At 39.6% G+C, this 15,864-nt stretch overlaps 2 long non-coding RNA genes across 2 annotated transcripts; one reads left to right on the forward strand and one right to left on the reverse strand.

Annotated features, from left to right (window-relative positions):
- Window positions 1-4,226: 4,226 nt before the first annotated feature.
- Window positions 4,227-10,203, forward strand: LOC102082094 (kallikrein-8). Its single transcript, XR_002059165.2, has 7 exons — window positions 4,227-4,322; window positions 5,507-5,687; window positions 5,848-6,039; window positions 7,545-7,597; window positions 7,857-8,014; window positions 8,113-8,279; window positions 8,693-10,203. It is a non-coding gene; the product is annotated as a kallikrein-8 (long non-coding RNA).
- A 109-nt stretch (window positions 10,204-10,312) lies between these two features.
- On the reverse strand, window positions 10,313-12,453 carry LOC112845572 (uncharacterized). Its single transcript, XR_003218414.1, has 2 exons — window positions 12,349-12,453; window positions 10,313-12,131 (listed from the first exon to the last, which is right to left on the reverse strand). It is a non-coding gene; the product is annotated as an uncharacterized LOC112845572 (long non-coding RNA).
- Between the last annotated feature and the right edge of the window lie 3,411 nt (window positions 12,454-15,864).

Genomic DNA, 15,864 nt, shown 5'->3' on the forward strand with positions numbered 1-15,864 from the left:
CTAACGATGAGCCACACTTGTGGAGTCTACAATTAAGTTCCTGATGTCTTGGTTGATTTCTCGCGATTTTGCTATGATGTCAAAGAAGGAGGCTCTGTGTTTGGGGTGTGGTTTTCAATGCATCCACAGGTGTGCCACAAATGAACTCAAATGGACTTAATTAACCTATCGAACCATTTTAAGCTAAAAATAGAAAATATCTGGAGTTTTCCTTTTGTTTAAAGACACAGTAAACTTAGTGTATGTAACTTCTGACTTTGATGAAAGTAATAAAAGAAAATACATAGTTTTCACTCTTTATCCTGATAATTCATGAATACAAAGAATATGTTGACATTGATTAATCTAAAAAAAAAAAAAGTTTACTCTTATCTGATGTTTGACGGTAAAGAAAAAAATGTTTTGGGTTTTTTTTTAAGTGTAAACATCTGGTTTCAACTGTAGTAGTAGATGGTGTTTTTAAATGACTATATGTTTTATAAATAAGTACTATATGCAGTAGTTTATTTTAGTTGTATGAGAAGTACATTGATGTTCTGTGTTGTAGGTTATAATGGTTGCACACCCAACTGTTATTTACATTTTAAAATAACAGTTGGGCTGATTTTAACACATTAAAAGGAGTTTTTAATAATTATTTTTTAAATAAAATACAGTGTTTATATTAAATGTTGTACTAGAAATAAGTTCAAGGACGATAAAAGGTCATGTGATTTAGTTACATTCAGCTTGTATGCAGCAAAATTAAAAACAAGTTACCACAAAAAGTGTTAAAAGTAGTGGCCGTATTTGACCTCATCACCAGGATGAGTTGGAAATACTTCAGTTTCCCTCAGGTGGCCTTTTGCTGGTTGGATTGCCACTACAGTCTGTAAACTGTAGAGGTAATGTTGTGAGCTCATTGGATGAACAGTTCTGAAATACTCAGACCCATCTGGCACCAACAACCACGCGTTCTCTTTCCCCCATTCTGATACTTGGTTTGACCTTCAGCAGGTCATCATGAACATGTCTGTATGCTTAAATACTTCAATTTGCTGACATCTGATTGGTTCACTAGATATTTGTGTTTAACGAGCAGGTGAACAGGTGTACCTGGCAAAGTGTGTGTAACCCTCAGTGTTACTGACATGTTCAACACTGGCCCACAAAAATATTCTGTGCCCCACACTGTTTTTATTAAGCATGTCTAATCACTGTAGACATTACAAATACCTTCTTGAAGGAGAGGTCAAAGGTCAGTTACCTTTATAGGTTCCTGCTATATGTTATGCCATATACACAGCACAGTTGTAGGAATAATAGTTTCTAAGTTCTAAAGCTTTTTGTCAATTTTCACCCAATAAATCATAAAGTTGACCTTGAAGACCACAAATTTTAATGGATTGTTAACATGACCCCACTCTACAGCCCTACAACATTTTAACAGGAGTCATTTAAAACTTTTTCAGCTATCCTGTTGACAGAAAAAGATTAACAAGCAAAAAACAAAACAAACAAAAGAAAAAAAAACAGGAACAAAATGTAATTATTTCTGATTAGAAGCTGTACAGTCAGGACTGACAGTTAACAAATGTGCTATAGGCTCACCTGGAAAAAAGTGAGCTTTACAAGACTGATTTTCGTGCCAAAGGCTTGCACAGACCTAAGCTCACTTATGACCACTAGAGCTGGAACCAAGACCTCAGCAAATCCTAAGGCTAATTAGCACGATAGCCTTTATTAAAAAACATTTGCTAAACGTTTTCATTGCTAACATATACCTGTGTTACAGCATGGTGAGTAGCAAGAACGCTAAGCTATTGTTACCTTTGAAAAGAAAAATGTGAAGATGTATTATTAGCATGAGCTATATGCTAATGTTATTCACTCAAGCAAACATCTCAGTTACTGACTTGCTGCTTTCTAATATCGATGTTATTTCTGGATATACCTACATGCCTACATGGTTATTATACATCCCACATAAAGGGTGACAAAGGCAGTAACTATAAATGATCATAAATTAACTGTAAATTAAGCTGCGCTGGCCTCCATTCATATAGTTCTATCACGTGCACGCACACACACGTTGGCAACCGTAACATGCGTAATTTCAGGAAAATAGCTCTACCATTGACCAATCTCACCTGTCCTAAGGTCATTGTTCTCACTTCCTATCACTTCCTGTTCCAACACATGGTTGTGTTTTTGTGTAGCTTATCTGGATAGCCAAAATAATTAAAAACTTATAGATAACTTCTTATTTCATAGTTTAATCTTCACTTGCTTCATCTGAAGCACACTCTCTTTCACTCACTATATTTTTAGGAATTTTCTACCTTAGCTTAGCTAAGCCAGATAACACACACCAATTAGTTAAACTACATGAATGTCTTAAAGCCATAAACACCTGGATGACCTCTAATTTCTGCTTTTAAATTCAGATAAAACTGAGGTCATTGTACTCGGCTCTGAAAATCTTAGAAATATGGTGTCTAACCAGATTCTTAATCTGGATGGCATTACCTTGGCCTCCAGTAACGCTGTGATTTTTGACCAGAATATGTCCTTCAATGCACATATTAAACCAATATGTAAGACTGCTTTCTTCCATTTGAGCAACATCTCTAAAATTAGAAATATCCCGTCTCAGAGTGACGCTGCATTTATTACTTCCAGGCTGGACTACTGTAATTCATTATTATCAGGATGTCCTAAAAAGTCCCTGAAAAGCCTCCAGTTAATCCAAAATGCTGCAGCAAGAGTACCGACAGGGACTAGAAAGAGAGAGCATATTTCTCCTGTTTTGGCTTCCCTTCATTGGCTTCCTGTTAAATCCAGAATTGAATTCAAAATCCTGCTCCTCACATACAAGGTCTTAAATAATCAGGCCCCATCTTATCTTAATGACCTTGTAGTACCACATCACCCTATTAGAGCACTTCGCTCTCGCACTGCAGGCTTACTTGCTGTTCCTAGAGTATTTAAAAGTAGAATGGGAGGCAGAGCCTTCAATTTTCAGGCCCTCTTCTATTGAACCAGCTTCCAGTTTGGATTCAGGAGACAGACACTATCTCTACTTTTAAGATTAGGCTTAAAACTTTCCTTAGCATATAATTAGAGCTGCACCAGGTGACCCTGAATCCTCCCTTAGTCATGCTGCAATGGGGTGGGCTGCTGGGGGACTCCCATGATGCACTGAGTATTTCTTCTTCAGTCACCTTTCTCACTCACTATGTGTTAATAGACCTCTGTGCACTGAATCATATCTGTTATTAATCTCTGTCTCTCTTCCACAGCATGTCTTTATCCTGTTTTCCTTCTTTCACCCCAACCGGTCGCAGCAGATGGCCCCGCCCCTCCCTGAGCCTGGTTCTGCTGGAGGTTTCTTCCTGTTAAAAGAGAGTTTTTCCTTCCCACTGTCGCCACAGTGCTTGCTCATAGGGGGTCATATGATTGTTGGGTTTTTCTCTGTATGTATTATTGTAGGTCTACCTTATAAAGCGCCTTGAGACAACTGTTGTTGTGATTCTTTTTCTGTATAAATAAAAATGACATTGAAATAATATAATAATATAGCAAAATAACATAATAGTCACATGGAGACATAGGGCACTGTTAATTCCTTTAGTACATTTCATGACAATATAGTCATATTTTTAGTTTATGTGCAGAGAACAGAGACAGTTTGCTGAGGTACAGATGATGATGTTGGGCCATCACCAGAACAGCTTCAGTTCATTTGGCTTTGATTGGTCCAACTATCAGGAACTGTAATTATATGATGAAACACAATTCTTTCACGCTGGCCTGAGATCTGATATCTGTGAAGACTATATCATATAAATAAATCCTTTTACGAGTCCACAAGAAACACCACAAATCACAGGGCAGTCTGTGATCTTTCAGGACAGAGACATCAACAACAGTGACAGGACCCTCAGCGTCTTTCTGCTGAAGCTGTCAGGCCCGGCTCAAATTTGAGCCACAAGCCTTTGGATGAAACTTAATTCAGGTCTTGACCAAAGTACATTTATGGTCAGTTCATACTGTATATCTTCTATATATATTCAGGGTAATAAATCAACGGTTTACACAATAGTAAAAGTTTCATTTCTCAGCTTCATTTCCCTCCAACCACTTTATGAAAGGCAAAAGCAAAAACTGCTGATGAGTAACTTTGCATAAATGTGTGCAGCGTTGCAGCTTTTCAGATGATAAGGCTTCATAATGACACCGGTGACTATACAATGGTCACCATTCAGACAGAAAGGCAGTTGTTAGAGGGTGAATGGCAGGAACACTGTGTCTGGTGCCTCTTCTCTTGCCTCTGTGTATCAGTGAGTATTCAACATCAGTTTCTATATTTAACTGCTGGTTCTTACTGCATAATTCTGTCTGTATAATATGAAAATGATTAAATGCATCGAGTTATGCCAAACCTCTCAGAAACTGTGCACGGTGGGTATTCAGAATTGCTGTTCGGCACATATACGCAGAGCACAGTCAGAGCCTTACCCTCTGCAGCTTGAAGTCACACAGAGGTAACCCACTCGCTCTCTGTCAGCACTCAGTCGGAGTCTCATGAGTGAAGTGTTTTTTTCTTTTGTTTTGCTCTTCTACTCTTAAGAGCTCCATTAGCCACACAGAGGGCACAATATGTTCTGCATTGCGTCTCAAAGTTAGCATTGGTTAGTGATCATGGCCTGTTTTAGGTTTATAAATCATTGGTTTACACCATATTCCTCTGAATTAATGTCACAAACTGACAAACTGACAGTGAGATACACTGAAGCATGTAGAACATGTAATTCAAATCAGTGAGTGCACGAGCAGAACAAGAGCATGAAGCTGAGATCAAACTTCATTTGCTTCCATCTATAAGGTGCAGGTCACTGAGGTCTTCTGACAGAAACCTGCTGGTGGTTCCTCGTTCTAGGCTGAAAACAAAAAGAGACTAAGTGTGTCTTCAAGGTTGTGGCTCCTAATCTATGGAATGCACTAATATTATATTTGATCTCTGCGGTCTGAACATTTTAAAGAGCAGCTCTACTAATTTGTACAGGCTTGATTTTAGGTAGTGGATATTATTATAGTCTTTTAATGTTTGTATTTATTTTTTGTTGATTATTATTTTGAAGCACTTTCTCTATAGAAACATTTTACCTTCATTTCCTTTCTGTCATTTTATGAAAGCCAAAAGCAAAAAGAGACGATAAGTAACTTTGCATAAATGTGTGGAGCTTTGCATTTGCAGCTGATAAAGCTTCATAATGACACTATGTGACTATGCAGTGTCCAATATTCAAACTGAAAGGCAGTCATTAGAGAGTGAATGGCAGCAACACTATGTGTGGTGCCTCTTCTCTTTTCTCTGTGTATCAGTGAGTGTTCAGCTACAGTATCTATATTTAATGGCTCTGGTGCTTACTGCGTGGTTCTGCCTTACGTCTGAGAGCAGACATTTTACAGGTACAAAGAAAAACTGGCAGTGACCTGGTGGGGCGGGGGATTCCTCTTTCAGGTGTGACGGTGAACACAGAGGTGGCTCTGCAAAAGAGAATCATTGGAGGTGATGAATGTGAGCGACAGTATCATGTACAGCTCAGAGCAGTTTATCCACATGGACCTTCCAGCTTGTGTGGAGGCTCTTTGATCAGTGACCGCTGGATTCTGACTGCAGCTCACTGTCTGAAGCCAGGAGGGTGAGGAGATCAGAGCAGCAACTAAAACTTGTGAACCCAAGGAATGTCTAGTAGCCATGTTTTTGCTATTCAGTAAAAAGTAAAATACATTCAGACAAGATGAGAAATAGAATATGGTGACCATCAGTAATCAAGTTTTATGTTTGCTGTGCACATGCAGGATCATGTTTGCAAATCTAAGTGTGCATCAAGGGGGTCCGGAGCAAGAAGTGCAGATAACAGCAGAAGCTGAGATCTATACAGACAAAGACACCAGCACAGGCAGAGTTCATGACATCATGCTGCTGCAGCTACCTAGCAGCTCTGATGTCCAACCTATAAAACTACCTGACTGTGATGAACCTCCTAAAAGGCGAGTTGTGGATGTTTCTGCTTCAGGTTCATGTGTTCTGACAGATACTGACCCGTCGTGCTAACTTCAGTTTCAGATTGAAATGATACATTTATATTCCCGCGACTCTAAGTTTCTTGCTTTGAAGTTTTTTTCTTAAAGTTTCTTCTTGACCTGAGCTCTGTGCTGTGAAGTGAGTTCAACATATGTGGAATATCTTTCCTTTATCTTAACACAACAGTGGGAATCCGGATAAGTACTCACAAGAAGCTGCTTATCAATTCAAAGCCCTGGTTATCAAGTCAAGTTAACCAGGGCTTTCAATCCTAATGGATGTGGCTAAACTATACTGGCAATGCAGGTTTTAAAAAGGAAGATAAAACTGTAATATTAGAAAAATATGAAGGGTTTAAATGCATAATACAGACTGAAGGTAACAGCTGCTGCAGAAAAATCAGTGTTGTGTGTGTGTGTGTGTGTGTGTGTGTGTGTGTAAAATTGCTGTAGGGTAGCTTAGTAGTAAAAGCGCTGTATGAATGTGCAAGAACTTCAGAACCTTTGTTCAATAAGACTGGATGAAATCTATATCAATAAAGTCTAGCCCATTTGAAGACAAGCAAGAAAAACAGCAAAAATCCTGACTGATATCACGGCCTATCATTACACAGGAGAATCTGATGGATCATTAATCAAGTATTTCATTTAATTAATGTTTGAAAGACAGTTTCAGCTTTTATTCTGTCAGCTACAAACTTTCTGCTGTTTATTAGTGTAAGAGAAAATAAAACTTAATATAACAACAGAATTTAAACAGGCTGCAAACTGAAAAATATCTATGAAAAAATGCTATTGAAGAATTTTAGCCCCTCCCACTGTCCATGTAGTACAGTAGGAGGGTCTAAAGTTGAAAGTTTCAAGGGATCTTCCAGGAATGGTGATGCTGCTTTTCTGGACAAATGATCTCTAAGCTTGAACCTAACCAGAGGGATATAGTACAAAGAAAATTCAACAAGGCTTGGCTTACTTTGTGTTAGCTGGCTTGAGAAAACGTAAAACACCAGTCAGTGTCACGCCGCCGGGTATATCAACTTCTCTTTTAAGCTGTGCTTTCTGCTTCATGCTCCGTGCCCACGCATGTAACAAGGGCTGCTACAAGGCCCTTTAAAACAGGAAGTAGCATGTGCTGCAGTGAGCTTGAATGGTTTCCCACTGCGTTGAGCAAGCACAGTGCAAGCATGCTAGCCAGGTGTGGCGCATGATGATAAAGTGGTGACTAAAACTGTATAAAGGACATAACTAATATAACAGCAGGTCAGGGTTAATCTTACAATTTTCTCTGGTAAGAAGTCAAAATCCTTCATATAGAACTCTGAAGTTACCTGAAGAGATGAGATCCTGCTTCATAGTACAGGCCTCAGGGCAACATTTCAAAGTTAACGTGCAAAACAATCAGTATATATGTATTTGTATGTAACTGACAAAAAAAAGGAGAGAAAAGCATCCAAACACTTCTTGTGTCATTCCAGAGTTGAGATCGCAGGTTATGGTGCCATCACCGGACTAGCTAATGAGAAAAGAAGTAAGATGATTTTTAACAAATTTGTTGTATTAAGAAAAACAAACCCCCAAACTGTTACTTTATTAGTAAAGAGATGTTGCAGATATTTGTACTGAAATTGTATTTTGCTTCATTTCTAATGTGTTCAAAGTAAAAACAAGCTTTTCCTGTGAGCTCAGACCATTTTATTTCTTTCTGCTGCATTTCTGCATAAAATACAAATCTGCATCATTTTTTAAAAAAGTGCTTTAAGCTGAACTAATTTGTCTCTTTTTTCTAGAACCTGGTAAATCACCCTCTCTTCACTGTGCAGAGACTGAGGTTGTCAGCTGTACAGAGCTCAATGATATTTTACAGAAAAAATTCCCCGAGGTCCACCGAGTCAAGAGCTATCAACACTGGTTCTGTGGACAAAGTCCTGGGAAAGATATATGCCGAGTGAGTGTGCATGATCCCTCAGCTCACAGCTGTATTTATTAACCATTCAAATACAGAAAGATTTCATTAAACTGGGAAACTGTATTTCCGTCTTGCAGGGAGACTCTGGTGGAGGAGTGGTTCATAATGGCAGGATTTATGGGGTCTCTTCTTTTGTGGGAGATCCGGACTTTGTATGCAGAGCACCGGCTGCCTTCATGGACCTCTGTGATCCTGAGTATGCAGATTGGATCAGGAAAACTATCAACCCATAAAAAGCTGTAAGGTGTGGATGTAAACAAGCTGAAATAAATAATCTTTTAGAGTTTAGCTTTGCAAAAGCATGTAAAACATAACGGAAGTTGAATAAAACACAATAGAAACAGAAAAAAATGCCACAAGCTGAAAAACTGAACAAAAAACAAACAAAAAACAAACACAAATTACAACAGAAATAATAATAACAATATAAAAAAAACACAACAGAAGTAGAAAAAACCCTTCTCATCATAAAACTTGGTGACAAAGTGGAATATGGTAAGGAAAGGCTCATTTAAGTGCTTTCATTACTCAAAGGTTCCTGTTAATTATGCATGAAGTGATTTCTGGAGGGGAATGAAACTTAACTGAAATGCTCCCTGTGACATTTTGACCTGTCAAACGCAGGCGTAACTCCTGTTATTCAGTGTTGTATTGCAGGTCTGCTGTGCACGACATCTGTGAATCTGAGTAATTTGGTTCAGATGAAGGAATAAGACTGCTCAGATGCTTTGGGTGTCACGTAATGATTCCTCAGGTTAAGGTGTCTTTGGTGCCCTAACTAACTGTCTGTGCACATTGAACAGAAATCCTGCCATGACAGAACACACTAATGCCTTTTCAAGGGAGAACCGATCCTAATCTGAGCTGTCAGCCCCAAGTTCTCTGCAGTCATCAAATCAAGCATAATCTGGTTTGAACAGGCTCCCTGCCTCACTGCAAAAGCCTTTTTACCAGCTGCTGTTTGACAAATTGCAAAGCCTCTGAAGAGACTTTAGAATCGGGAAAAAAGGATACGAAGAAAGAGCTGTACAAAAAGCTATCCATGCACTCCTACTGTTTAACATTTCACTTGGAGTTTAGTGACTGTATTGTATCTGTGGATTGCATTATAGTTTCTCTGAGAGCTTTGCTCCCTGAAGATTTTATGACCTGTGAACGCTGAGTCTCTCTTGTGGCTGTAAACCAGTCTGCTCAGCATGTCACTGCATGGCAGAGTTTCTCTCCATTTTTTTGAATCACCTTTGCTCAGTTGTGCTCCTAACTGATCTCCTGAGTTTGGCTGTATTCCTGGACTTTGCCCTTTAGTTACTCTTCAGTCTCTTTAACACACGGGCTGCCAAATTTGAAATAACATTTTTAGTTTTGGAAAAAGAAGAGCATGTCTAGCAAATTCTTGCACATCCCTGTTCTTAAATAGCACTTTTCTACTCAAGCAGTTTATACACCTCATTCACCCATTCATACAAGCACTTTTCTGTACCTAAGTTCTTTCTATCTAACACTCATACTCAGCAGTTTGGGGTTCAGTATCGTGTCCAAGGATACTTTGAGATACAGACCGGATCAGGCAGCGATCGAACCTCCGACCTTCTGATCGGTACTAATTGGACGTTTGCTGCTGCACATGTAGCATCACAGCTTAGAAGATGGTGGTGTGGAAATGTGTTTCCCATTAACAATTGACTAAAAAACTCTTAGTCAAGGGTTAACGTCACCTATGTCAGTATTTTCACTGACTCTAAAAAGGCACTGATCTTCTTTAGATTAGATCAACAATGTGCCTTAAACCTGAGCTGTACAGGAAAATAGATTTCTGATACACACATGTACATAAACAAATAAAGAGAGATGTTTCCCACCTGCTGAGAAGACAACTACTGTATAACCTGATTACCACCATTAATCTCATATCCACTGATTTCTGGCACCTATAAGTGAGATTGATTTCACTGTCCTGCTGTCTTGGCCTTTAGGAGAACACAGTGAGACAGATGAAGCTTGCACCAGATGGTAGAAACACAATGATCATGGTCTTAGACACAGCATCCACACTCTGCTCCGTACATGATAGTGTGTGTGTGGTGCTGTTTGCAGGAACTTGATGAGACTTTGCTTAAGTGGAAATCCACTGATGTTCAAGCCCCAGGGAAGTGGGTGGGGGGATAGGACCTCTGGGCCCTCTTCCTGATGGAGCCCTACCTGACTCCTTTCACTGCTAAAGCAAGAATCTGTTTAAACAAACATAATGACAACAACAAAAGTCACTCAACAGAAAAGTGGAGAAGTTATTTCCTTTATTAGTTAGTTTTTAGATTTTCATGTGTTCATTTTTGTTGGTGTCACATAGCTTACAGATGTGGACAGTTTTATTGGTGCCACAGCTCACAGCTCATTGAAACAATACTTCATTTCATCAGAATCATCAAATGATTCTGTTAAAAGCAACCGCCCAGTGTACTTGCATGGCTTTAGTATGTGAAAGAGTGAACCAATAAAAATGTGAAAAGAATGGATTTGTTGATTTTACAGAGATTTTACAGATTAGTATTGTACAGATCGCAGTTCTCCTCAATAAAATGACAACCATTGATGCAACATGAAAAATAATAACTTTTAAACTATTTTCATATCTTATTTACATTGTCTTTATGCTTATGTCAACTAAGATGAATGTGCATTAACTGTATTACTTTTTACTTTCAGTTGTGAACCCTTTTCATATATAAGAATAAGAATACCACATGACTGTGGCCTTGTGTTACACCCTCTCTGCTGCAGTGATGCTGCAGACAAACACAAACATCGTGATTAGACATTCAAGAAGAGCCTCTGAAAGATGAAGGTCTGTGTCTCTTGACCTAAACACATAATCCAGTTAAATCGGATTTATGTTCATTAATGCCCCTCACACTGTAACTTAAAGTAATAAATCGGTCACTGATTAATTACAGAAGTACGTTTGTGAGCATAAAGATGTAAGCCTTGGACCATCAGGATGAAATGTGGTTGGGAAACTTAACAAGCTTTGATAAAACTTCATCAGTAGCTCGAGCAAGACCTCAAAACCTTCGATCACCACGGGTGGTTAGCAGACTGTGGTTGCACCATGCAGCCTAATAACATGCAGTAAATTGCAGGTTAAAGCAGTCTGCTTACACTTTGTTAAACGAGGGAAGGGAACTAATGTGGCTGTCACATTACCCTTTTGTCCCATTTCATCCCAGGACTTGATTAAATTGCTGCTCACTTTCTACAGTACTTAAAACTGATCAGTAGGACCTGAAACTGCAAACATTCAAACATTCAGGCCGAGTAAGAATCAGTTGGTGAACGTATTAATCTACTACAATTAGCAAATTAATAAATAAACAGGAGAAAGTTACAGTGCTAACAGAGTCATGCAAGTTTTTGACCAGGAGGTTAAACTCATGCAAATTAGCTTCACCCAGGCTCATGAAAACACTGTCCTGCTTACAGATAGCAGATCATTTGTGTCAGTGTGTCAGGATGGTTTATATTTGAGCTTTTAGTTCACACAGAACAATTTTTCTTCATTTTTTTTTAACGATTACCAAAGTCTGTGAATCCCCAAATTGTTCAGTTGTTCTTTTTGCTCCCCATCAGGTCACTTTCACCATGTGACAAAAAACAACACCCCACTGTACACACTCGGGCCACCGGCAACTTTCTAAATCCTCAATAAAAAGCTGACAGGTTGCAATGATGTTCCAAATAACATTAAGAAAACAACTAAATATACAGAAAATATTATGAAAATTGGTTTATTTTATATCTCCTAGTTTGAAATGAAGCAATAAAAACATGTATAAAACATCACAAACTGCAATATTTTACAAATGGTTAGGTCCTGCTGATGCAATGGAGACATCTTCCAGTGACAGTCTTCATCCGTGTGTGTGTGAGGAGGCTCCTAAACCCACCGACACAGAAGTGCATGTTCACAACTCCCTCTGTGGAGGTGGGGTCAGGGCCCTCCTCACCCAGGTGAGGAGGGGTGGTGCTGTGGCCAGTCAGGTATGAAGTGCTGAGAGTGGATCCTTGGTCCTCTGTGCAGCTCTGTCCACGCTCAGCTTCCCTGCAAAGCAATAACACAAGAAAGGTGTCATTTTAACACAAAACAGCATTTTCACAGTATGTTGTTAAAAAGCAATTTTAAACCCAACGTATACACATGAAAAATATAAATAAAGCTAAACCTACAGTGCTGCTGACATAGGACGATGATTTATACCAACTATTGGAAGAGTTTAGTCTTCAAGACAGTTTGTTGTCAATGTGAGGTGATAACTTACATAGTTGGAACACAGCACCACTCTCCAGTTTTTCACTTGGTCATCCATCCTTCTCATCGGGTTGGTCGGGGTAAGGCTGTCTTCTGGGTGGGGTGTTAGCTCCATCTATAACAATAATAAAACTACAAACTACCTTTCAGTTACAATGTAATATTAATGTCACATATCAACAAAAAAAAACAATACAATACAATAATATAAGAGTTACAAAGTTAAAAACATGTTCTAACATAAACTAATCAGAGTCACTGTCATCAAGAGAAAAGTCAAAAGGCTCTCCCAGAAACGTCTGACTCCAAAAGAACCTGAGGATGTTGAAGGGGCATCGAACGTGTCACTTACCTTGCACCTCTTTGCACTTACCTCTTCGGGGCAGAGGTCTTCTCGGCTTCTCTTTCCTGAGGAAGGAGCAGCAGAGGGAGCAGATGAGAAGCAGATGAGGAAGGAGCAGCAGAGGAAGCAGATGAGGAAGGAGCAGCAGAGGAAGCAGCTGAGGAAGGAGCAGCAGAGGAAGCAGCTGAGGAAGGAGCAGCAGAGGAAGCAGCTGAGGAAGGAGCAGCAGAGGAAGCAGCTGAGGGAGGAGCAGCAGAGGAAGCAGCTGAGGGAGGAGCAGCAGAGGAAGCAGCTGAGGGAGGAGCAGCTGGCGGATCACCAACTGGGACAACAACTTGAGGGAAGAGTGGGGCGTTGGCCTGGCCGATGGGGCAGCACCTGGAGCAATAGGGGGTTGCCAATCGTGCCAAAACGGCTCTGGAGGGTGCTCCCGGATGAGAGGGGAATCATCTCTCTCATCCATGGTGTCGTACCCCGAGTCATCGCTAAGCCAATCCCCCCACTCTTCTGAGTCGTTCCAGTCAGATGAATTGTCAGTCGGTTCACTCACCTCTTCATCATCTACAGGTAGGTAGGGGGTACTCACCTTCCTGTTCACCGTCATCAGCATATGGTGCTTCATGGAAAGAGGGTGAGGGTGAGAGAGGGGAAAAATACTCACCATACTCACGTTCACTGATACGCTGGGTATCAGTGTCCTGTGCTTCACCAGAAGAGGTGGAGAGTGAGAGAGAGAAAAATACTCACCACACTCACCTTCACTGATACGCTGGGTATCAGTGTCATCCAGGATCCTGATGACTTCAGGAAGGCCTTCTTCTGCAGGGCGTTCAACCACATAGTCAAGACGCCCTGTGAGGAAACAATTTTTAAAATCACATAGGAATGTAATAGACACCCAGTGTTAAAGCAACAGACCTACATCTGTTAGTTTGAGCAGAGGATGAGAGAAAAGCATTTTAGGCTACATTTATGTCAGACTGAATGACACTTCTACCTGTTCATGCAAGAAAAAAAACAACTAAGTTAACTAAGTTCAAATCTTTAAGTGAAGATTTTTAATAGAAGACCACCAAACCTCCACCAAGTCAGCTCACTCTGTGTACTTTTAAGGTGACACTATTGTATTTTGTGTACATTCAATTTGTTTTATTTGTTCTTTGTAAGCCTTTATGCAAACACTATGTTGGAATAGGTAATGGATAATAGGTATTGATTTGTAAATAGCCGGACATGAGTAACTTATTATAATATAATACAGTAAATTATAACTAACCATGCAGCTCATTCTCCTGTTTTATTTACAATTCACGATGTCACACATTTTGAAAAAAGCTCAGAGGTTAAATATGTGGATGCAAACCATAATGTAACATTTAGACCACATGTACCAATCTCATGTCCTAAATGTAAAAAATATATATATATATATTATATATATAATAAAACAACACTCCTTGGCAAGAGTAAAATTGCACACACACAAAGCTCTGCAGGTATGTCTGAAAATGCTGGTCAAGTGAAAAATAAACAAACAAACAGAAACTCTTAACTCAGAATCCACATTTTTAGAAATGTGCACAAGGACTGTATCTGCCATAAGGACAGATGCATCTAATCTGTGGTAAACATGCTATCCGTGTAAATCCCTGTGTACAATATATCTCTCTGCTATAAAAGATTAAAAGCATTACCGTAACATAAGATACCATTATTACTACTGTTTTCATATTTTTTGATATTATTTTTATTTATTTTTTTTTTTTTATCTTTGTGTTTTGCAGCAGAGAAAAAAATATAGTTTATGTGAAAAAGCCTTTGATCCGGAGAAGAAAAGGATGTTAGGAGGGGACCGGTCACCGGGATCTGTGTGTTTACACCTGCGCGTTCTGACGCCATGACACCCTGAAGATGCCGTTACCACAGGCATTTTACAAATTTTAGTCCATTAAGCTATTTTTAACCATTTCATTTTAAAGAAAAGTGTCAAATTTTAAGCCTTCAAATCAAAGTAACACCTTTTTTTTCAAATTCATACACCAGCCGTTAATAATTTCTACACCTCTCCCGGAAAATTTAAAGCATACAAACAATTTACCGGAAAAATCTTGGAATACACATATTTGATCACGTTAAAACTTGATATTCACACTGGAACTTGTTAAATTATTACAGTCATTTAAATTTAAAGAAATTTTCAAACGTACCTGCAGCGAAGTCCAGGTGGCTGTCGATGAGTCGGGGTCCACGGCGAGCCATCTTCAAACTTGAAAAACAAAAAAGTACAAACAATCCACAGATGAAGTACTTGTTGTCGCTTTCAAGTAAAATCCGTTTACAGTAAAATGTTTTCCAAAACTTAGCTTTCCACAGGCTGAGGTTGGAGCAGGTCCAAACAAGTCCACGAGCAAGTGTAAAGGGACGATTGGAACCTTGTGCAGTGTTATATACCCTCGGCACGCTATGGTTACGGTTGTCAACGTGCGTATACACGTGCACGTGATAGAACATATGAATGGAGCTCACCGCAATGCAATTTACAGTTCATTTATGGTCATTTACAGTCTAGCTGGACTGGCCATCAGGGATACCGTGGGCCGATGGTGATTTTTCGTTTTTATGGGCCGATGGGGTTTTTGTTGTTTTGTTGTTGTAACGGTATAAAAAAATGAAAGGTGGTGGATTGGCCAGATGCTGGCAGATGTGTAAAAATAACTGATGTTTGGTGGTGGCTATGGCGGAGCGTCCACAGAGGCCAGCAGGTGGATGAGGAAAGAGGAGGAGGAGAGACCCGTGGTGGACACCGGGCCAGCCGCGTTTTGTATTGGGCTGAAAAGGAACGCGATTTGTCCCGGACTTCAGCTTGAATGAAAAAAAAGACACGAAGCTGGAGTTATTCTGTGTCTTTATGCTGTCAGCTGCCTCTTCGTCTCCATTCTCTCTCCCTCTCTCCTGTTGCTAAGCCCCGCCCCGGCACTGGGGGCAAAAAGGAGATCACGTTAATCGTGTTATAACGCGGGTTGAGAAATAAGTACCAGACATGTTGGTATCCACAGAAACCTCAGATATCAGCTAAATGTCATATAAACCATTTCTACAACCAAACACACCGAAAACAAGCCGTGATTAAACGAGCAGTTACGTAAATGCGCAGAAGTCCGCTAAATAAACAAAACCGAACCA

This window comes from Oreochromis niloticus, unplaced genomic scaffold, assembly GCF_001858045.2.
Source record: "Oreochromis niloticus isolate F11D_XX unplaced genomic scaffold, O_niloticus_UMD_NMBU tig00007915_pilon, whole genome shotgun sequence".
Lineage (NCBI taxonomy): Eukaryota > Metazoa > Chordata > Actinopteri > Cichliformes > Cichlidae > Oreochromis > Oreochromis niloticus.